This window comes from Ranitomeya imitator, chromosome 2 (genome assembly GCF_032444005.1).
Source record: "Ranitomeya imitator isolate aRanImi1 chromosome 2, aRanImi1.pri, whole genome shotgun sequence".
Classification (NCBI taxonomy): Eukaryota; Metazoa; Chordata; class Amphibia; order Anura; family Dendrobatidae; genus Ranitomeya; species Ranitomeya imitator.
The window spans coordinates 838,911,782-838,929,649 of NC_091283.1; positions in this window are offsets into that span (position 1 = coordinate 838,911,782).

Sequence of the window (17,868 nt, forward strand, 5' to 3'; positions counted from 1 at the left end):
CAATGACAAGCTGTACTCGGTGAGAGGTGCATTGTCTGGGTACGCTCCAGTGATGCCCGTGAGCTGCTTTGAGTGCCACCCTGCGGTGAACACGGTTGTTCTTCCTCCTCCTTCTGCCCCACAAGGTTGTTAGTATTTGAAAAAACACAGTCACCAGATAAGTATAGCGTTGATGACCAGGTCTGGTTCCAAGTCACCGTGGTCACTTAATTTTCCCTTTTGGATTTGGATTCGCACTTTCACTGATTCACAGAACATTGATCATTGCATTTTATACTGCTCTCTGGGCCCCTAGATCTAATTTTGGGGCAGGGAAATGCAAATCATGAAAGAGATGGTGTCTCGCTGGTGAAGGGTCCATTCAGTGTAGGCCCAACTCGATGGCACTGACGTCATAGCCACCCAGATGTCATCGCTCATCTTGGCTCCTCGTTTGTGTCAAGACTTTGATGTAACAGGGTTCAGTAGGGGTCATTATAGTAGAGTAACGTGTAGCCTGTGGGCCCCAATACGAAATCTCAATGGGGCCCGCAATTAACACAGGTCTTTAATAGTAATGGTCTTTTCATACTGAGGAAAGGGACGTTTGGGGCCCCCCTTGTGTCCAGGGCCCGGGTGGGATTTCTTCCCCTACACTTACAATATGTTACACCCTAGGGTACTTACATTTAATTTATAGGAAATCAAACGGTTAAAACACCAAAATAGCTAAAGTCAAGGTAACAAATCCAATGCAATAGAAACTTTCTAATATTTATGATAACTAAAAAAAATAACATTTGCTTTTATTACTATTATTTTTATTTTTCCATCAAAATCTTTTTTTTTTTTTTTTTTCAAAATGAAACGTCTCCAAGAAAAAAATGTTAACAAGCCAGAAAGACTATTTCTGCCTCCCTCGCATTTATCTGAATCCGAGCCAAGTCTTAATAGCAATTGCAAACCTGTAATGCGGTATTTTTTCATGCAGACATTGATCTCGGCTTTACATTATTTCAGCAGATAATTTTTTTTGTCACACGGGTGATAGGTTGTCGGCTGTGTTCCCCGGCTGCGGAGCTTTAGGGATCACATGCACTGAATCAATAACCCCCTCTTTATAAATTCTTGTATTGACCTTTCCTTAATTGAAATATCACTCAATGCTCTTTATGTTTGGAGATAAAATATTTTAATGCATTATCTTAATTCTTGCAAGATGGGAACGGTTGTTGGATGGTTTTCTTAGACCTCTCGGAATAAATTACGCAAGATCCGCGAGATGGATTTGATCTTTTGATTTTTTTTCGAACATGGTAACGCAATATATCTCATGACTCATGAGCAATGTTACAAGTCTGACATGTCATTGATTAACAGAAACGTATCGTGAGTAAATGAATCAGACGCTGGAACAAACACGGAATTGGATGACGTTTCTTGTTTTATCCTCTGACCAGATCGGTTGTTCAAAAAGATGAGTCAGTAGCGCGGATAATATCCACAGACATCCCGTAATTCTGTTACTGACACGGTCACTTGCTGACCCGTGGATCGGCTGCAGCTCACATTCCTATATGTACATTGTCGCCCTAACAAAGGATTAATCGGGTTAGTATAATCTGTGAAATAAACTAATCTGGCCATCGGATAAGACCCTGATTTCTCCTACACCTTCGTTTACTGTGCTGTACAGATACACATACAGGTGCTCCTCACAAAATTATCACAATATCATCAAAAAGTGAATTTATTTTAGTTCTTCAATACAAAAAGTGAATTTCGTATATTCTATAGAGTCATTACACACAGAGTGATCTATTCCACGTGTTTATTTCTGTTAATGTTGATGATTATGGCTTACAGCCAATGAAAACCCAAAAGTCATTATCTCAGTAAGTTAGAATAATTAACTATAAACACATGTAAAGGCTCCTAAGCGTTTATAAAGGTCCCTTAGTCTGTTTCAGTAGCTCCACAATCATGGGGAAGACTGCTGACTGACAGATGTCCAGAAGGCAGTCACTGACACACGGGGAAGCCACAAAAGGTCATTGGTAAAGAAGCCGGCTGTTCACACAGTGCTGTATCCAAGCATATTAATGGAAAGTTGAGTGGAAGGAAAAAGTGTGGTAGAAAAAGGTGCACAAGCAACCGGGATAACCGCAGCCTGGAAAGGATTGTTAAGAAAACGCCATTCAGTAATGTGGGGAGATTCACAAGGAGCGGACTGCTGCTGGAGTCATTGCTTCACCACACACAGACGTCTCCAGGACATGGGCGACAAGTGTCACATTCCTTGTGTCCGGCCACTCGTGACCAATGGACAACGCCAGAAGCGTCTTACCTGGGCCAAGGAGAAAAAGAACCGGACTGTTGCTCAGTGGTCCAAGGTGTTGTTTTGAGATTAAAGTAAATTTCGCATTTAATTTGGAAATCAAGGTCCCAGAGTCTGGAGGATGAGTAGAGAGGCCACAATCCAAGCTGCTGGAGTCTCCACCATCAGTGATGGTTTGGGGAGCCATGTCATCTGCTGGTGTAGGTCCACTGTGTTTTATCAAGATCAAAGTCAGCGCAGCCGTCTACCAAGAATCACTGGGCTTGATTGGCAGCAAACTAGCCTGACCTTAACCCCATAGAGAATCTATGGAGTATTGTCAAGAGGAAGATGAGACACCAGACCCAACAATGCAGGCGAGCTGAAGGCTGCTATCAAAGCAACCTGGGCTTCCATAACCCCTCAGCAGTGCCACAGGTTGATCGCCTCCATGCCACGCCACATTAATACAGTAATTGATGCAAAAGGAGCCCGACCAAGTATTGAGGGCATTTACTGAACATACATTTCAGTAGGACAACATTTTGAATTTTAAAATAATTTTTCAAGCTGGTGATAAAGTATTCTAATTTACTGAGATAATGACTTTTGGGTTTTCATTCGCTGTAAGCCATAATCATTAACATTAACAGAAATAAACACGTGAAATAGATCACTCTGTAATGACTCTATATAATATATGAGTTTCACTTTTTGTATTGAAGAACTGAAATAAAGTAACTTTTTGATAATATTCTAATTTTGTGAGAAGTACCTGTATACGGTATTTCTGAAACTGCCCCATAAAAGTGCATTGTGCCCTACTGGTTCATCTGACAAACTCCATATGCTGATTTCTCAAACTGTATTTGTTGGATTCATATGGAACCCAACAGAAAAACGTTGAAGTTATTATATGTCCTGCGGTAAGAGAAGAACTCTGTAATACGGAGCTTCACGGAAAATCATACGGCAACCCTCCGACTTTAATGATTCTGACTCCATCCATTCAGTCATGTCTGACCCTCAGATATTCTGTAGGCCAGGTCTCCCCTGTTTCCCAAGACTTCTTTAAAATTGCATAATGTTCATTCTTGATGGCATCCAACCAAGGGCCTTTGGTCTCCTGTGTTTCCTTGTACCACTGATTATTCTGACTACCATCTCCTTTCCTAATTGATTTGCCCTCATCTGAGGCCTCATATTAATTTAACAGAATTTACAATTGAAAACATGAATTTTTATTGCTTGTTAAAGTCTCCGTTTTTTACGCTTTGATACCTTCAGTGGACAATTCATCATGTCGTTTAATCTCTCTATGCCAGTTTTCTGGAGTCAAAAATTAAAACAAATTGGGTTAGGCATTAATTGTGCAAATGATTGAGGCTTTTTACTCTTTTACACTAGCACAGGGACTTTTCTAAAAAGTAGGCAGAGCTTAATAATGGGGGAGGACTTAGTGCCTCTCTACAGATTTGCAAATAATCGATGTCTTGACGACGTGCACTTTACTCCAGAATGAAAACTGAAAAGTCAGTCTTGGTAAATGTAGTGGTATATTATTTCTAGACATGAGCAACCTGAACCGTAAAGTTTGGGGTTTGTACCAAGAAGGAGAGTGATGGGGTGCTACGCCAGATCACCTGGCCTCCACAGTCACCAGACCTGAACCCAATCGAGATGGTTTGGGGTGAGCTGGACCACAGAGTGAAGGCAAAAGGGCCAACAAGTGCTAAGCATCTCTGGGAACTCCTTCAAGATTGTTGGAAGACCATTCCCGGTGACTACCTCTTGAAGCTCATCAAGAGAATGCCAAGAGTGTGCAAAGCAGTCATCAAAGCAAAAGGTGGCTACTTTGAAGAGCCTAGAATATAAGACATAATTTTAGTTGTTTCACACTTTTTTTGTTAAGTTTATAATTCCACATGTGTTAATTCATAGTTTTGATGCCTTCAGTGTGAATTTACAATTTTTATAGTCATGAAAATACAGAAAAATATTTAAATGAAAAGGTGTGTCCAAACTTTCGGTCTGTACTGTAGATTGAGAGTGACAGAGAGAGACACTTTGGCAGCCACATAGTCCTTACTACGATCATTTTACAGCCCGTTTATAGCATCAAAGTACGGGTCACCCTTGACTTATATGGGGTTCGGGTTCAGATTCCAATTTGAGTAGCGTTCTGGTACCCAAACTGAACTTTGGATTAAAGTTCGGTCGAATTTAACAAACCTGAACATCTGCTAGTACACTCATCCCTAATTATTACACACCAGCGACTGAATGACCCGCCCATGCGGAACTGCAAATGTCAGATAACTTCTTTAAACCTTGAGGTCTGAAATTAAGGAAATATTTTCAATATACTAAGACCTAAATATAATAGAGCTCAATTGTTCACGACCAAATTAAAGCTTTCCATAAACTCCAGAGTGCACAAAACTCTCAAAAGAAGTTCTTGGAGCCCTTCTGTTCTTATTTCCGTATGGCGGTTTCTCCTGTTGACTTCCACATGAATCCAAGTTAAAAATATGTTGCATTGGAGGCCACATTATGTAGACATTATCCCATAAAATATTTAAAAAAACCTGTAATACGGACCTTCATGGAAATTCATAAAGACCCACTGATGCATTACCCAGCACTTATTCTGTAGAATGCAGAAATAAAAAGATGATGCGCGTTGATACATTTAGTAATCTGATGGATAACTTCACACGAGTCTTACTTCTGAAATCCTACAAGGTTCTTTTAGTTGAAAACCTGTGATGCCACCAAAGAATTAGAGTAACCACAAACTGCCCTGCAACAATAAAGGATACAGATAACAAGTTTATTAGGAAAAAATGAACATTAAAATTACATATACAATATGTGTGAACCATGGCGTATCACGTAGGGGCTTTCCCTTTGAGAAATCAGCTATGCGAAACGCGCGTCGGGGTTATCTGTGATCCACGGATAAAAACATGTTAGCATTAGTCATTTCTACTTTGAACTTTACATTCACTATTGTCTATTTGACTAGTTGTTAGGGGCCCTTATTAGTATTGTGATTGTTCCTTTGACTTTCTTATGTACTCTTGTTGTTACTGACATAGATGTTGCGGCTCCCTTTGTTGCTCCCCTATCCCATATTGAATTTTGCCTATCCTTGCACGATTTTCCTGTTTCCTCCTTACCAATACCGTTATACTACATACAGTTTACACACAAATATATATATATTGTATATATTTAATGTTAATTTTGTTCCTAACAAACTTGTTATTTTTTTTGGTGGTTTGTGGTTTCTCCAATTCCTTGGTGGCATCACAGGTTTTCAATGTGTCGGGGAGTACTCCACCGTTTTATTCTTTCTTTTAATATAGGGTTAACACCATAAACTATTTGGATATTTTCTCAACCTTGATATCCAAGTTGTTCAATATGAATATTGTTAGAAGGGGCCTTTAAGAAGACTTCTCCAGCTGTGTCCTCTCCGTGCCGCCCTTCACTTTTGCCTTCGCTGGATCTATATAAAGTCGTTTTTCTCGTCAGACTACGAGTGAAATTTTCCGGCACAAATTACAACCATCATATCCCGTCTTGGAGAAGTGTTTTCTGTTTCCAACTTTGAGACAAGTTTGAAGAGATTCGCGTGATCTGCCCTTGACGAATATTCCCAGTTGACTTTCCCAACACGCTGACCCAATAGAGGAAGTCATGTCTTTAAACGTCGAGCATTCTCCAACGCCCGGGGGCGCCTGCCTCTCTCTCGCCTGCGGTTTCAAAGCAGTTAAGCATTAAATTCCGTGCAGCGCACAGCGACCCGGAACATACAGGGTTTTTTATTTTATTTTTAATTAATTGGAAATGTTACTATTTTTTTTTTACTTGGAAACACAAGTGTGTTTTTTGGATTTTTATTTTAACCATTATAAAATGCATTGTAAAAAATCTAACAAATCGCATCGGAAGTTTTGTAATTTTTGCTCTAGTTACACAAAAAAGGAAAAGAATAGTTTAAAAAAAAAATCTTCCTCTATTTTGTAATTAGATCATTTGAGGGTTAAGCAGAGATTTTCCTTCTTTTCATTGCCTCGAAGGCTGAGACTGTCACATATCGGCTCCGCGTGTCAATCACTGATGTGTTATAAATGTTTTATACTGTGAACTCGGTAACACACAATGTGATGTTATTTATAGTTTTGCTGACCTGCAACCATCATCTATATGGAAAAAGCCAATACCATGATTCTGGAGAAGCCAGATTTACTATTTGAGATATTGGTAATATATATGTATATATATATATATATATATATATATATATATATATATATATATATATATATATATATAAAGATGGCAAATAAAAAGGATAAAATAAAATAAAAATGGATGAAAATAGAAAACTGAAATAATTATTATTATTTATTATTATTTATTGTTGTAGCGCCATTTATTCCATGGCGCTTTACATGTGGGGAGGGGTATACATACTAAAAACAAGTACAATGATCATAAACAATACAAGTCATAACTGGTACAGGAGGAGAGAGGACCCTGCCCGCGAGGGCTCACAATCTACAAGGGATGGGAAATAAAATATTACTAAACAAAATCATCTATTTTTTACAGTAAAAGTGTTGTCCCATTATATATTCACTGTAAGTATCCAGTTTCATGTATATGGGTTCAGTTCATTGCTGAAACAAAAAACACGTTAATTTTTGGATTGTAACTTTTATGCATAATTTTTATGTATTTTTAAATACATAACAAAAATAACAAAATGTTAAAACAATAACGACATGCTGCGCTGCTACATTGTTGCACACAAATCATCAGCTTTAACATCGGTGCCTGTTATTATCATCTCATTTTCGTTTCTAACTGTGTTTGGGGGAACACTAGAAAAGTCAACGTAAACCCGAGGAACACAGAGAGAAAATTCACATTTTCTGGAAATATTAGAATGTTCCTTTTAATGGTCTAAATTCCGCTCAGATCGTCGAGTTATGTTGTCTTTCCACCAAAACACCCTGGGTGGTCATCTGCACAGGTTTTTCCATTTTTTTCTTAATTGCCCCTCAACGTCTTTTTCCATTCTGCTCCCCGTCTTCTGGCGCCAAGCACGTCTCTCACATCACTACGTGCATTACCCAAGGTGCTGGATAGGACTCGGATGATGTATGTCATGACGCCACAGGCCTACTTGGGACTGGATGTCCCGGTGCAGAGTACAGAGGAAAGAAAACTCTTCATAGGAGAGGTTGTGGTGTGTGGCTCCATAGCTCCTACAGACTTCAGTGGGGTGTGCTTGAATTTACCTATATGGTTGTAACAGGGACTCAGGTATAGTCTATGTTCCATATATAAGATGTTGTGCACAACAAACCCGAGTTATATCCCACTGGAAAATCAATTGTACACAGTGCAGATTGTAGAGATAATCAAATCTTTTGAAATTTGAATTCATCTGGTTCAGTTCATTCTTTCCAAAAATTCCGCACAAATTGAAGATACTCCAACTGCCTTGAAAATATGTATATAACACAGGTCTCCTAGGACTGAATAAAACCCATTTCAATCTTTTTAATACAAACAAAACTCAAGAGCCCATTTATTAACACAGCACAAGTACTGCACAAAAATCGGTCCAAAAATTATCCCTCTCAGTCTATTATGATCACAGACTGTTCGGAGCAAAACACTGACTGATGGTGTCACCGTCAGAGGTAACATCCTGCCTTGATAAGTAATGAGACAAGTGATGTGTCCTTTATTCCATACTGTATGTTAATATGCTTGCTGGAGCCAAAGAAGATCATTTGTGACCTTCAGTTAGTAGCATTACTGCCCAGATGGATGGTGTCTGTGGTGTGGTGGTACTGCTAGAAGTTCCCACAGTCTTAGCTGTCATATCTTGTTTTGTTTTTTAATACCACCGTGTCCATTGACACGTTTTCATTTCCATAAATTTTATATAGCAATATAATTAGCTTTTTACAATCTTTTCAATCTCAATTATTCAACCCTTGCCAAAACAGACTTAACAAGAAGTTCATGTCTGGAGTATGTGTTCAATGTTTCAGGGCTTCCTCTTGCCATTTCTAATACTGAGCTGTGATGTAATCTCACTATGTTAAATCCTCCTAAATTGGCTGCTGCATTTCCTTCTTCAGCTTTCATACTGGCTATGACAATCCATCCTGATTGGCCTCTCTATATCATGTGATTTCATTGCTACAATGCATTATGGGGAAAACAATGCATTCACACCTGCGGTCATGTTAGTCTTTTGTGACTGATGCAATCTTCTGTAATGAGTAAATAGGCAGACAGCATTTTTTGCGGTGATTTGACCACATCTAATTGCAAATTGTCTGAGTTTACCAGGACCTGCAAATTGCATGAAATTTGACTCAAATTTGATTTGCATCTAATCAATTCGATCATGTCTAGAACATTAATGTCTATATGCAAATTTTCTACTTTACATGAACTTGCACCGAAAGGCGGGGAAGGGGCATACAAATGTCGTTTTTTCTCTGTGATTTACAATGTTACAATGTTGAATTTTCTTTTAATTTAATTGGAAGGTGAATGTAAAATTGTGATCATAGAACAGCAGATTGGTAGCTGGATAGTTAATTCCAGCAGCGCAACTCTAAAAAGCCAAAACCAGCTAGGAGAAAAGGAAAGGACCACATGAAATATTTATTGCGGTGATGCATTTGCAGGTTTATAAGGGATGCAGTTAAGTAGCGAGGGAGAAATGGCTCCAAAACATTCTTTATTGAAATTCACAATTGAAACTTTAATGATTCGAGTGATAAAATCCATTGGAATTCAAGCACATAACAGGATTTGCTCTACAGCTCGGTCATTTCACAACGGTCTGAAATGGAAAATATGCCGGAAAACACTAATATATATTCCGATGTGTCCAAACTCTCAGGACGTCCTTTTTGTTTCCTACTGAACATAATTTGCCTTTAATGAGAATTTTGTATGTGAAGATTGGATTATTTGAATGCAAGCAATCCATGTGGAAATCCGACTTCTGTGGTATATCGACACCATGCGGCACGGCCCCAATCACCAGCGAGCACCTGCTATGAACTTTACAAATACACAGCGTCAAGACTGCAGCCTGATCGAAAAGTAATTGCCAATATACTGTTATTAACATCAGGCCCTTCAAGAAGAAGTGCAGGACTTATTTACAGGCAGAGAACAACACACAATCTCATTTTTATCAGCAATTATCAGGACAAAGAGATCTGCAAAAATTTCTGTACAGCCATGGGAAAGCGTGACACTGCTATAAAGTAACTCCTGCTGGGTGCATGGTCTGCTGGAGCCTGGAGTAGTCTGAAATTCTCCTACTGTCTTATCAGGGGCTGAGTCTGCTGATCTAGCCCTCCTCACGTGCTCTGGCCCCGCTCACACACTCTGGCCTTCACCCTCCTCACACACTCTGGCCCTCCTCACACACTCTGGCCCTCCTCACACACTCTGGCCCCGCTCACACACTCTGGCCCTCCTCACACACTCTGGCCCCGCTCACACACTCTGGCCTTCACCCTCCTCACACACTCTGGCCCTCCTCACACACTCTGGCCCTCCTCACACTCCCAGATATAATACCAGGCACAAAGCCCCCATATATAGTGCCAGATACAGAGCCCCCACATACTGGACCAGATACAAAGACCAAATTCTGTGCCAGATAGAGGGCCCCCAAACACTGTACCAGATGCAGAACCTGCACATACTTTGCCAGATGCAAAGCTCCCAAATACTGTACCAGATACAGAACCTCCACATACTGTACCAGATACAGAGCCCCCAAATACCGTGTCTGATAGAGCCCCCAAATACTGTACCAGATACAGAGCCACCAAATACTGTACCAGATACAGAGCCCCAAATACCGTGTCTGATACAGAGCCCCCGAATACTGTACCAGATACAGAACCTGCACATACTTTGCCAGATGCAAAGCTCCCAAATACTGTACCAGATACAGAACCTTCACATACTGTACCAGATACAGAGCCCACAAATACTGTGTCTGATACAGAGCCCCCAAATACTGCGCCAAATACAGAGTCCCCAAATAATGTGCCAGATACAGAGCCCCCAAATACTGCACCAGATACAGAGCCCCCAAATACTGCACCAAATACAGAGTCCCCAAATAATGTGCCAGATACAGAGTCCCCAAATACTGCACCAGATACAGAGCCCCCAAATAATGTGCCAGATACAGAGCCACCAAATACTGTACCGGATACAGAGCCCCACATACTGTACAAGATACAGGGTCCCCAAATTCTGTTCCAGATACAGGGCCCCAAATACTGTACAGATACGGAGACCCCCAAATACTGTGCCAGATACAGAGCCCTCACATACTCGACCAGATACAAAGACCAAATTCTGTGCCAGATAGAGGGCCCCCAAACACTGTACCAGATGCAGAACCTGCACATACTTTGCCAGATGCAAAGCTCCCAAATACTATACCAGATACAGAGCCCCCAAATACTGCACCAAATACAGAGTCCCCAAATACTGTGCCAGATACAGAGCCATCAAATACTGTGCCAGATACAGAGACACCAGATACAGTACCAGATACAGAGCCCCCACATACTGTGCCAGATACAGAGCCCCCCACATACTGTGCCAGATACAGAGCCCCCAAACACTGCACCAGATACAGAGCCCCCAAATAATGTGCCAGACACAGAGCCACCAAATACTGTACCGGATACAGAGCCCCCACATACTGTACCAGATACAGAGCCCTCAAATACTGTACAAGATACAGAGTCCCCAAATTCTGTGCCAGATACAGGGCCCCAAATACTGTACAGATACAGAGCCCCCAAATACTGTACCAGATACAAAGCCCCCAAATACTGTACCAGATAGAGTACCTCCACATACTGTACCAGATACAGAGCCCTCAAATACCGTACCAGATACAGAGCCCCCAAATACTGTACCAGATACAGAGCCCCCAAATTCTGTGCCAGAAACAGAGCCCCCAAATACTGTGCCAGATACAAAGCCCCCAAATACTGTACCAGATAGAGTACCTCCACATACTGTACCAGATACAGAGCCCTCAAATACCGTACCAGATACAGAGCCCCCAAATACTGTACAAGATACAGAGCCCCCACATACTGGACCAGATACAAAGACCCCAAATTCTGTACCAGATACAGAGCCCTCAAATACCGTACCAGATACAGAGCCCCCAAATACCGTGTCTGATACAGAGCCCCCAAATACTGTGCCAGATACAGAGCCCCCAAATACTGTGCCAGATACAGAGCCCCCAAATACTGTGCCAGAAACAGAACCTCCACATACTGTACCAGGTACAGAGTCTCCAAATTCTGTGCCATATACAGAGCCCTTAAATACTGTACAAGATACAGAGTCCCCAAATTCTGTGCAGATACACAGCCCCAAAATACTGTACCAGATATAGAGCCCCCAAATACTGTACCAGATACAGAGCCCCCAAATACTGTACCAGATACAGAACCTCCACATAGTGTACTAGACACAAAGCCTCCAAATTCTGTGCCAGAGACAGGGCCCCCAAATACCGAACCAGATACACAGCCCCCAAATACTGTACCAGATATAGAGCCCCCAAATACCGAACCAGATACAGAGCCCCCAAATACTGTGCCAGATACAGAACCTCCACATACTGTATCAGATACAGAGCCCCCAAATACTGTACCAGATACAGAGACCCAAAATACTGTGCAGGTACAGAGCCCCCAAATACTGTACCAGATACAGAACCTCCACATTCTGTACCAGATACAGAGCCCCCAAATACTGTGCCAGATACAGAGCCCCCAAATACTGTACCAGATACAGAACCTCCACATACTGTACCAGACACAAAGCCCCCAAATACTGTACCAGATACAGGGCCCAAAATACTGTACCAGATACAAAGCCCCCAAATTCTGTGCCAGATACAGGGCCCCCAAATACTGTGTGGAATACGCAGCCACTAGAGAGAGTGTAAATAACAAATGTGACCCAGCTTACACTTAATAAGGCTCCACAATCCTCGGCACACAGGAAACCACCGCTATCCCGTGTGGTGAAACCTTCCAGGTCTGATTCGGATTAGGATATGGCAAACTTTATTGCACCATGATCATTGATTACCCTTCACATTACAGGGTGGGGTTTGGCTGCCATTTGCCTGGATTTATTCTTTAAAATCCTGATTCTGTTCCAGTTTAATCTTTTGTGTGAAACTTTATGAAAACCAGATTTGTCTTGAAGTGACTCATATTTTGTGGCCATGTTGAAATCATCCCATTCGGCAGATTCCGGCACTTTTAGTCCAAGACTCTAATTTCTTCACATTTTCAACTTTTTCCACCATTTTTATAAAGAGCATTTATCACCTGCCATGAAAGAATATCTGCAGTCAGCATTTTAATTATGTTATTGGTTAGCGATAATTAATCGCATGCATTAAAACGTTTAAACACTTTGGACGCTCTACAAATCTACTTGAGGAGAAATTTATGAATGAAAATATATATTGATCTGATGAAGCTGCAGAAGTCTGAAACACTATTAAATCGGCATAAAATGTTCAGATTGTCTCATAGATTATTCACCATCAGGTTATTTTACTTTATCTGATGCAGCCAAATGCCAATGAGTCTTGTCGGGTGTATATTAAACCGTGTAAACTGGAATCCGTGATATAACGCCCTTCATGTTACACTCACATACAATTTACATTTCTATAAAGGGCATCAAATATAGGAAAAAAGTATCTAATGTCTCATATCTGAGGGCAGGAAAGGAAAGAAGACAAGGTGCTGAGCTCAGGGATATATAGTTTATGATATGGGTCGGTAATTTAAAGGAAAAAGCCTGTGAGTCCAGCATTGCCCACCCACAAATAGCAAAAGCCTGTGAGTCCAGCAATCCCCACTCATCTATAGCAAAAGTCTGTGAGTCCAACAATCTCCATTCACATATAGCAAAAGCCAGTGAGTCCAGCATTCCCCATCCATCTATAGCAAAAGCCTGTAAGTCCAGCAATCTCTATCCATCTATAGCAAAAGCCTGTGAGTCCAGCAATCTCTATCCATCTATAGCAAAAGCCTGTGAGTCCAGCAATCTCTATCCATCTATAGCAAAAGCCTGTGTGGGTCGCCCCGTCTGGGCAGTGGGGTATTCGGAACCGGGTCCGGTGTTCACAGGGGGATGTCACGGTGGCTGCGACCCGGTCCATGGCCCTGGGCGCCCATGTAAAAGGGGAAGGTCTTTAAAGGGATAAAGTTTATGTTCGTGACGCCACCTGTGGTATTCGGTCAGGGTGACTGACGCTGCTTTAAGGGGTCCGCAGGGGTGATGTTATGGCAGAGAGATGGTATAACTACCCACAGGTGAAGTGTATCCCCAGGGTTTCCCGGTGTATAGATGGTGAATGGTGAGTGGCGCAGAGAAGAACGAGGACACAAGGTTGCAGTCTCTTTACCTTTACTGAAGACTTCCACATCCACAGTCCAGAGCACCAGACCACATGGCAGGCAGGGTCTGGCCGGTTTGGAGGCAAGTCCAGAGTCCTCTTGTCCAGGTGGAGAATAAAAGCCTTTCCTCTAGCACCGTGGTGGTGTAGTCCCTTACTGCTAAGCTTCTCATAAGGTCCTCACAGATGTTATCTCTCTCTGTCCCCCAGATTGGATAGGACATACCCGTATGACTGGTGACTTTTATGCGGTTTATAGGGACTCTAGCACCCCCCAGCCTCTATGGTTGTCACCGTGCCTCCTGGGTGTTAGATCGGACAGGTAACGTGCAATTAGCTGTCCTGCCGGTCTCTGATGTAAGTCATAGAGGTCCTTACAACCTCGGTGTTCCGGCTACCGGTCTCTGCACCTCAGAAGGAGGCAGCCTGCTTGGGGCTGGTCCCCTTCTAATATCTTCTCCTGTGCTCCTTCTCCTGAACGCTCGCTGCGAATAATTTGGCCTTTAAAATGTCTCTTTCTGGGAGCTGCAACTCTGTGGGCATGCACAGCTCCGTGGACCCTCTGTCCTCCTCAGACGGCTGTCTGGAACTTTCTACCTTTCCCTACAGACTACCAGTTACATATACAGTTAGGTCCATATATATTTGGACAGAGACAACATTTTTCTAATTTTGGTTATAGACATTATCACAATGAATTTTAAACAAAACAATTCAGATGCAGTTGAAGTTCAGACTTTCAGCTTTCATTTGAGGGTATCCACATTATAATTGGATGAAGGGGTTAGGAGTTTCAGCTCCTTAACATGTGCTACCCTGTTTTTAAAGGGACAAAAAGTAATTGGATAATTGACTCCAAGGCTATTTCATGGACCGGTGTGGATAATCCCTTTGTTATGTCATTCTCAATTAAGCAGATAAAAGGCCTGGAGTTGATTTGAGGTGTGGTGCTGCATTTGGAAGGTTTTGCTGTGAAGTAAACATGCGGTCAAAGGAGGTCTCCATGCAGGTGAAACAAGCAATCCTTAAAACAGAAAAACCCCATCCGAGAAATTGCTACAATATTAGGAGTGGCAAAATCTACAGTTTGGTCCATCCTGAGAAAGAAAGCACTGGTGAACTCATCAATGCAAAAAGACCTGGGCGCCCACGGAAGACAACAGTGGTGGATGATCGCAGAATAATCTCCATGGTGAAGAGAAACCCCCTCAAAACAGCCGACCAAGTGACCAACACTCTCCAGGAGGTCGGCGTATCAATATCCAAATCTACCATAAAGAGAAGACTGCCTGAAAGTAACTACAGAGGGTTCACTGCACGGTGCAGCCACTCATAAGCATCAAGAATAAAAAAGCTAAAAGACATCTAAAAAAGCCGCACAGTTCTGGAAGAACATTCTATGGACAGATGAAACCAAGATCAACCTCTACCAGAATGATTCAAAGAGAAAAGTATGGCAAAGGCGTGGTACAGCTCATGATCCAAAGCATACCCCATCATCTGTAAAACACGGCGGAGGCAGTGTGATGGCGCGGGCATGTATAAACCCGGCGGAGGCAGTGTGATGGCGCGGGCATGCATGGCTGCCAGTGGCACTGGGTCATTGATGGTCATTGTTTATTGATGATGTGACACAGGACAGAAGCAGCCGAATGAATTCTGAGGTATTCAGAGACATACTGTGTGCTCAGATCCAGCCAAATGCAGCCAAACTGATTGGTCGTCATTTCATACTACAGATGGACAATGACCCAAAACATAAAGCCAAAGCAACCCAGGAGTTTATTAAAGCAAAGAAGTGGAATATTCTTGAATGGCCAAGTCAGTCACCAGATCTCAACCCAATTGAGCAGCATTTCACTTGTTAAAGACTAAACTTCAGACAAAAAAGGCCCACAAACAAACAGTAACTGAAAACCACCGCAGTGAAGGCCTGGCAGAGCATCAAAAAGGAGGAAACACAGCGTCTGCTGATGTTCATGAGTTCAAGACTTCAGGCAGTCATTGCCAACAAAGGGTTTTCAACCAAGTACTGAAAATGAACATTTTATTTAAAATTATTGAATCTGTCCAATTTCTTTTGGTCCCTTTAAAAACAGGGTGGCACATGTTAAGGAGCTGAAACTCCTAAACCCTTCATCCAATATTAATGTGGATACGCTCAAATGAAAGCTGAAAGTCTGAGCTTCATCTGCATCTGAACAGTTTTGTTTAAAATTCGTTGTGATAATGTCTATAACCAAAATTAGAAAAATGTTGTCTCTGTCCAAATATATATGGACCTAACTGTATATGGGGAGTCACCTAGTTAATAGGATCAGAAGCTCCCCCTGGTGGCCTGGAGTGTGAAGTGTTGCATGTTTGTGGTACCTGGATGCAGTTATCCTTCCTTGCCTCCAAACGTAGCATCACTCTCCTGAGGAGGAAAGCGACACTACTGCAACGACCAGGACCCTGGGACGCCGCATGTGAGTCCAGCAATCCCCACCCACATATAGCAAAAGCAGATGATTCCAGCAATCCCCACCCATATATAGCAAAAGCCTGTGAGTCCAGCAATCCCCATCCATCTATAGCAAAAGCCTGTGAGTCCAGCATTGCCCACCCACATATAGAAAAAGCCTGTGAGTCCAGCATTCCCCATCCACATATAGTGGAGCGCCCCCAGACACAGGGCCGCGGGGTACTCGGTCCGGGGTTGTCACGGTGGCTAGACCCGGTCCGTGACCCTGCTAAGGGGCGTCCAATGAAAGGTGATGGTGCGTGGTGTAAGGTGCGAGGAATAACAAGGACGCAAGGTTGCAGTCTCTTTACCTTTTTTACTAAAGGCTTCGGGGTCCTCAATCCAGAGCACTGCTAACAGGGCTGGCTGAGACCGGCCGGTCCAAAGGCACATCCAGAGTTCCCTTTGCAGGTAGGAATCAGTGTCTACCTTCTAGCTCCTGTGTGTTGTAGTCCTTCCCTGCTGAGCACCACGGGATAGTCCTCACAACTGTCGTATCTGTTCTTTCTCTCTCCGTCCCCCAGATAATATGGCTAGGACGCACCCGTATGGCAGGTAGGCCTGGAGTTATTCTGGGACCCTAGAGACGCCCCTCTCCCACGATTGCCTCCTATGTCCGTTTAGGTGATTTAAGTCAGACATCCAACCTGTAATTAACTGTCCTGCCGCTGTTTGAAGTAATGCGTGGAGTCTGTTACTTCCTCGGTGCTCCGGCCACCGGCTACGCGCCTCAGAAGGATGTTGCCACAGTCTTAGGGACACAACTCCTTCTGGTTCTATCTCCTTCGTACTATGATCCCACTTCTCACTTCTCCACAATATCCTTCGCTTCGTGTCCTTCCTTGAGATGCCGCCGCAAGGTAGTGCAGGCGCGGCTCCGTAACAATCTCTCCTTTCTGCTAGGTACCTGCCAGATTCCCACTTCTGACAGGTCCTCCCTGGAGCTCTCCCAGGCTTCCTGTCCAACCCCCAGTTTTACCAGAGTGTGAGGAGTGGCCTAATACATAGAGCCTTTTGCTCCCCCTGGTGGCCGGAGTGTGAAGTGTAATGTGTGACTGTGATACCTGGTCAGGTGAACTCCTTTAGTGCCATCAGACATAACATCACTCCCCTTAGTGGCAGAGTGACATTACTGCAACGACCAGGATTCTGGGGCGCTGCAATAGCAAAAGCAGGTGAGTCCAGCAATCGCCACCCATGTATAGCAAAAACCTGTGAGTCCAGCATTCCCCACCCAACTATAGCAAAAGCCGTTGAGTCCAACATTCCCCTGTGATGGTGTGATATGGTGAACAGCAATGTTCACATTGTTCCATACAGCACAGCCCATATTGTCTTGACCAGTTATAACAGGTCCGCCATGAAGTGCAGCTGCACCATTACTTTCAGATAAAAGTCTACTGTTCTGCTTAGGAGCACGTTATGCTTGGAATTGTGGGCCATGCCTGAAGAAACTACAAGTCTTCGTTATTGCTGCTCCTCAACACTTACTGGTTCTCTCCTGTACAAATTTACTCCTTCAAAAGGGATCCAAAAAGT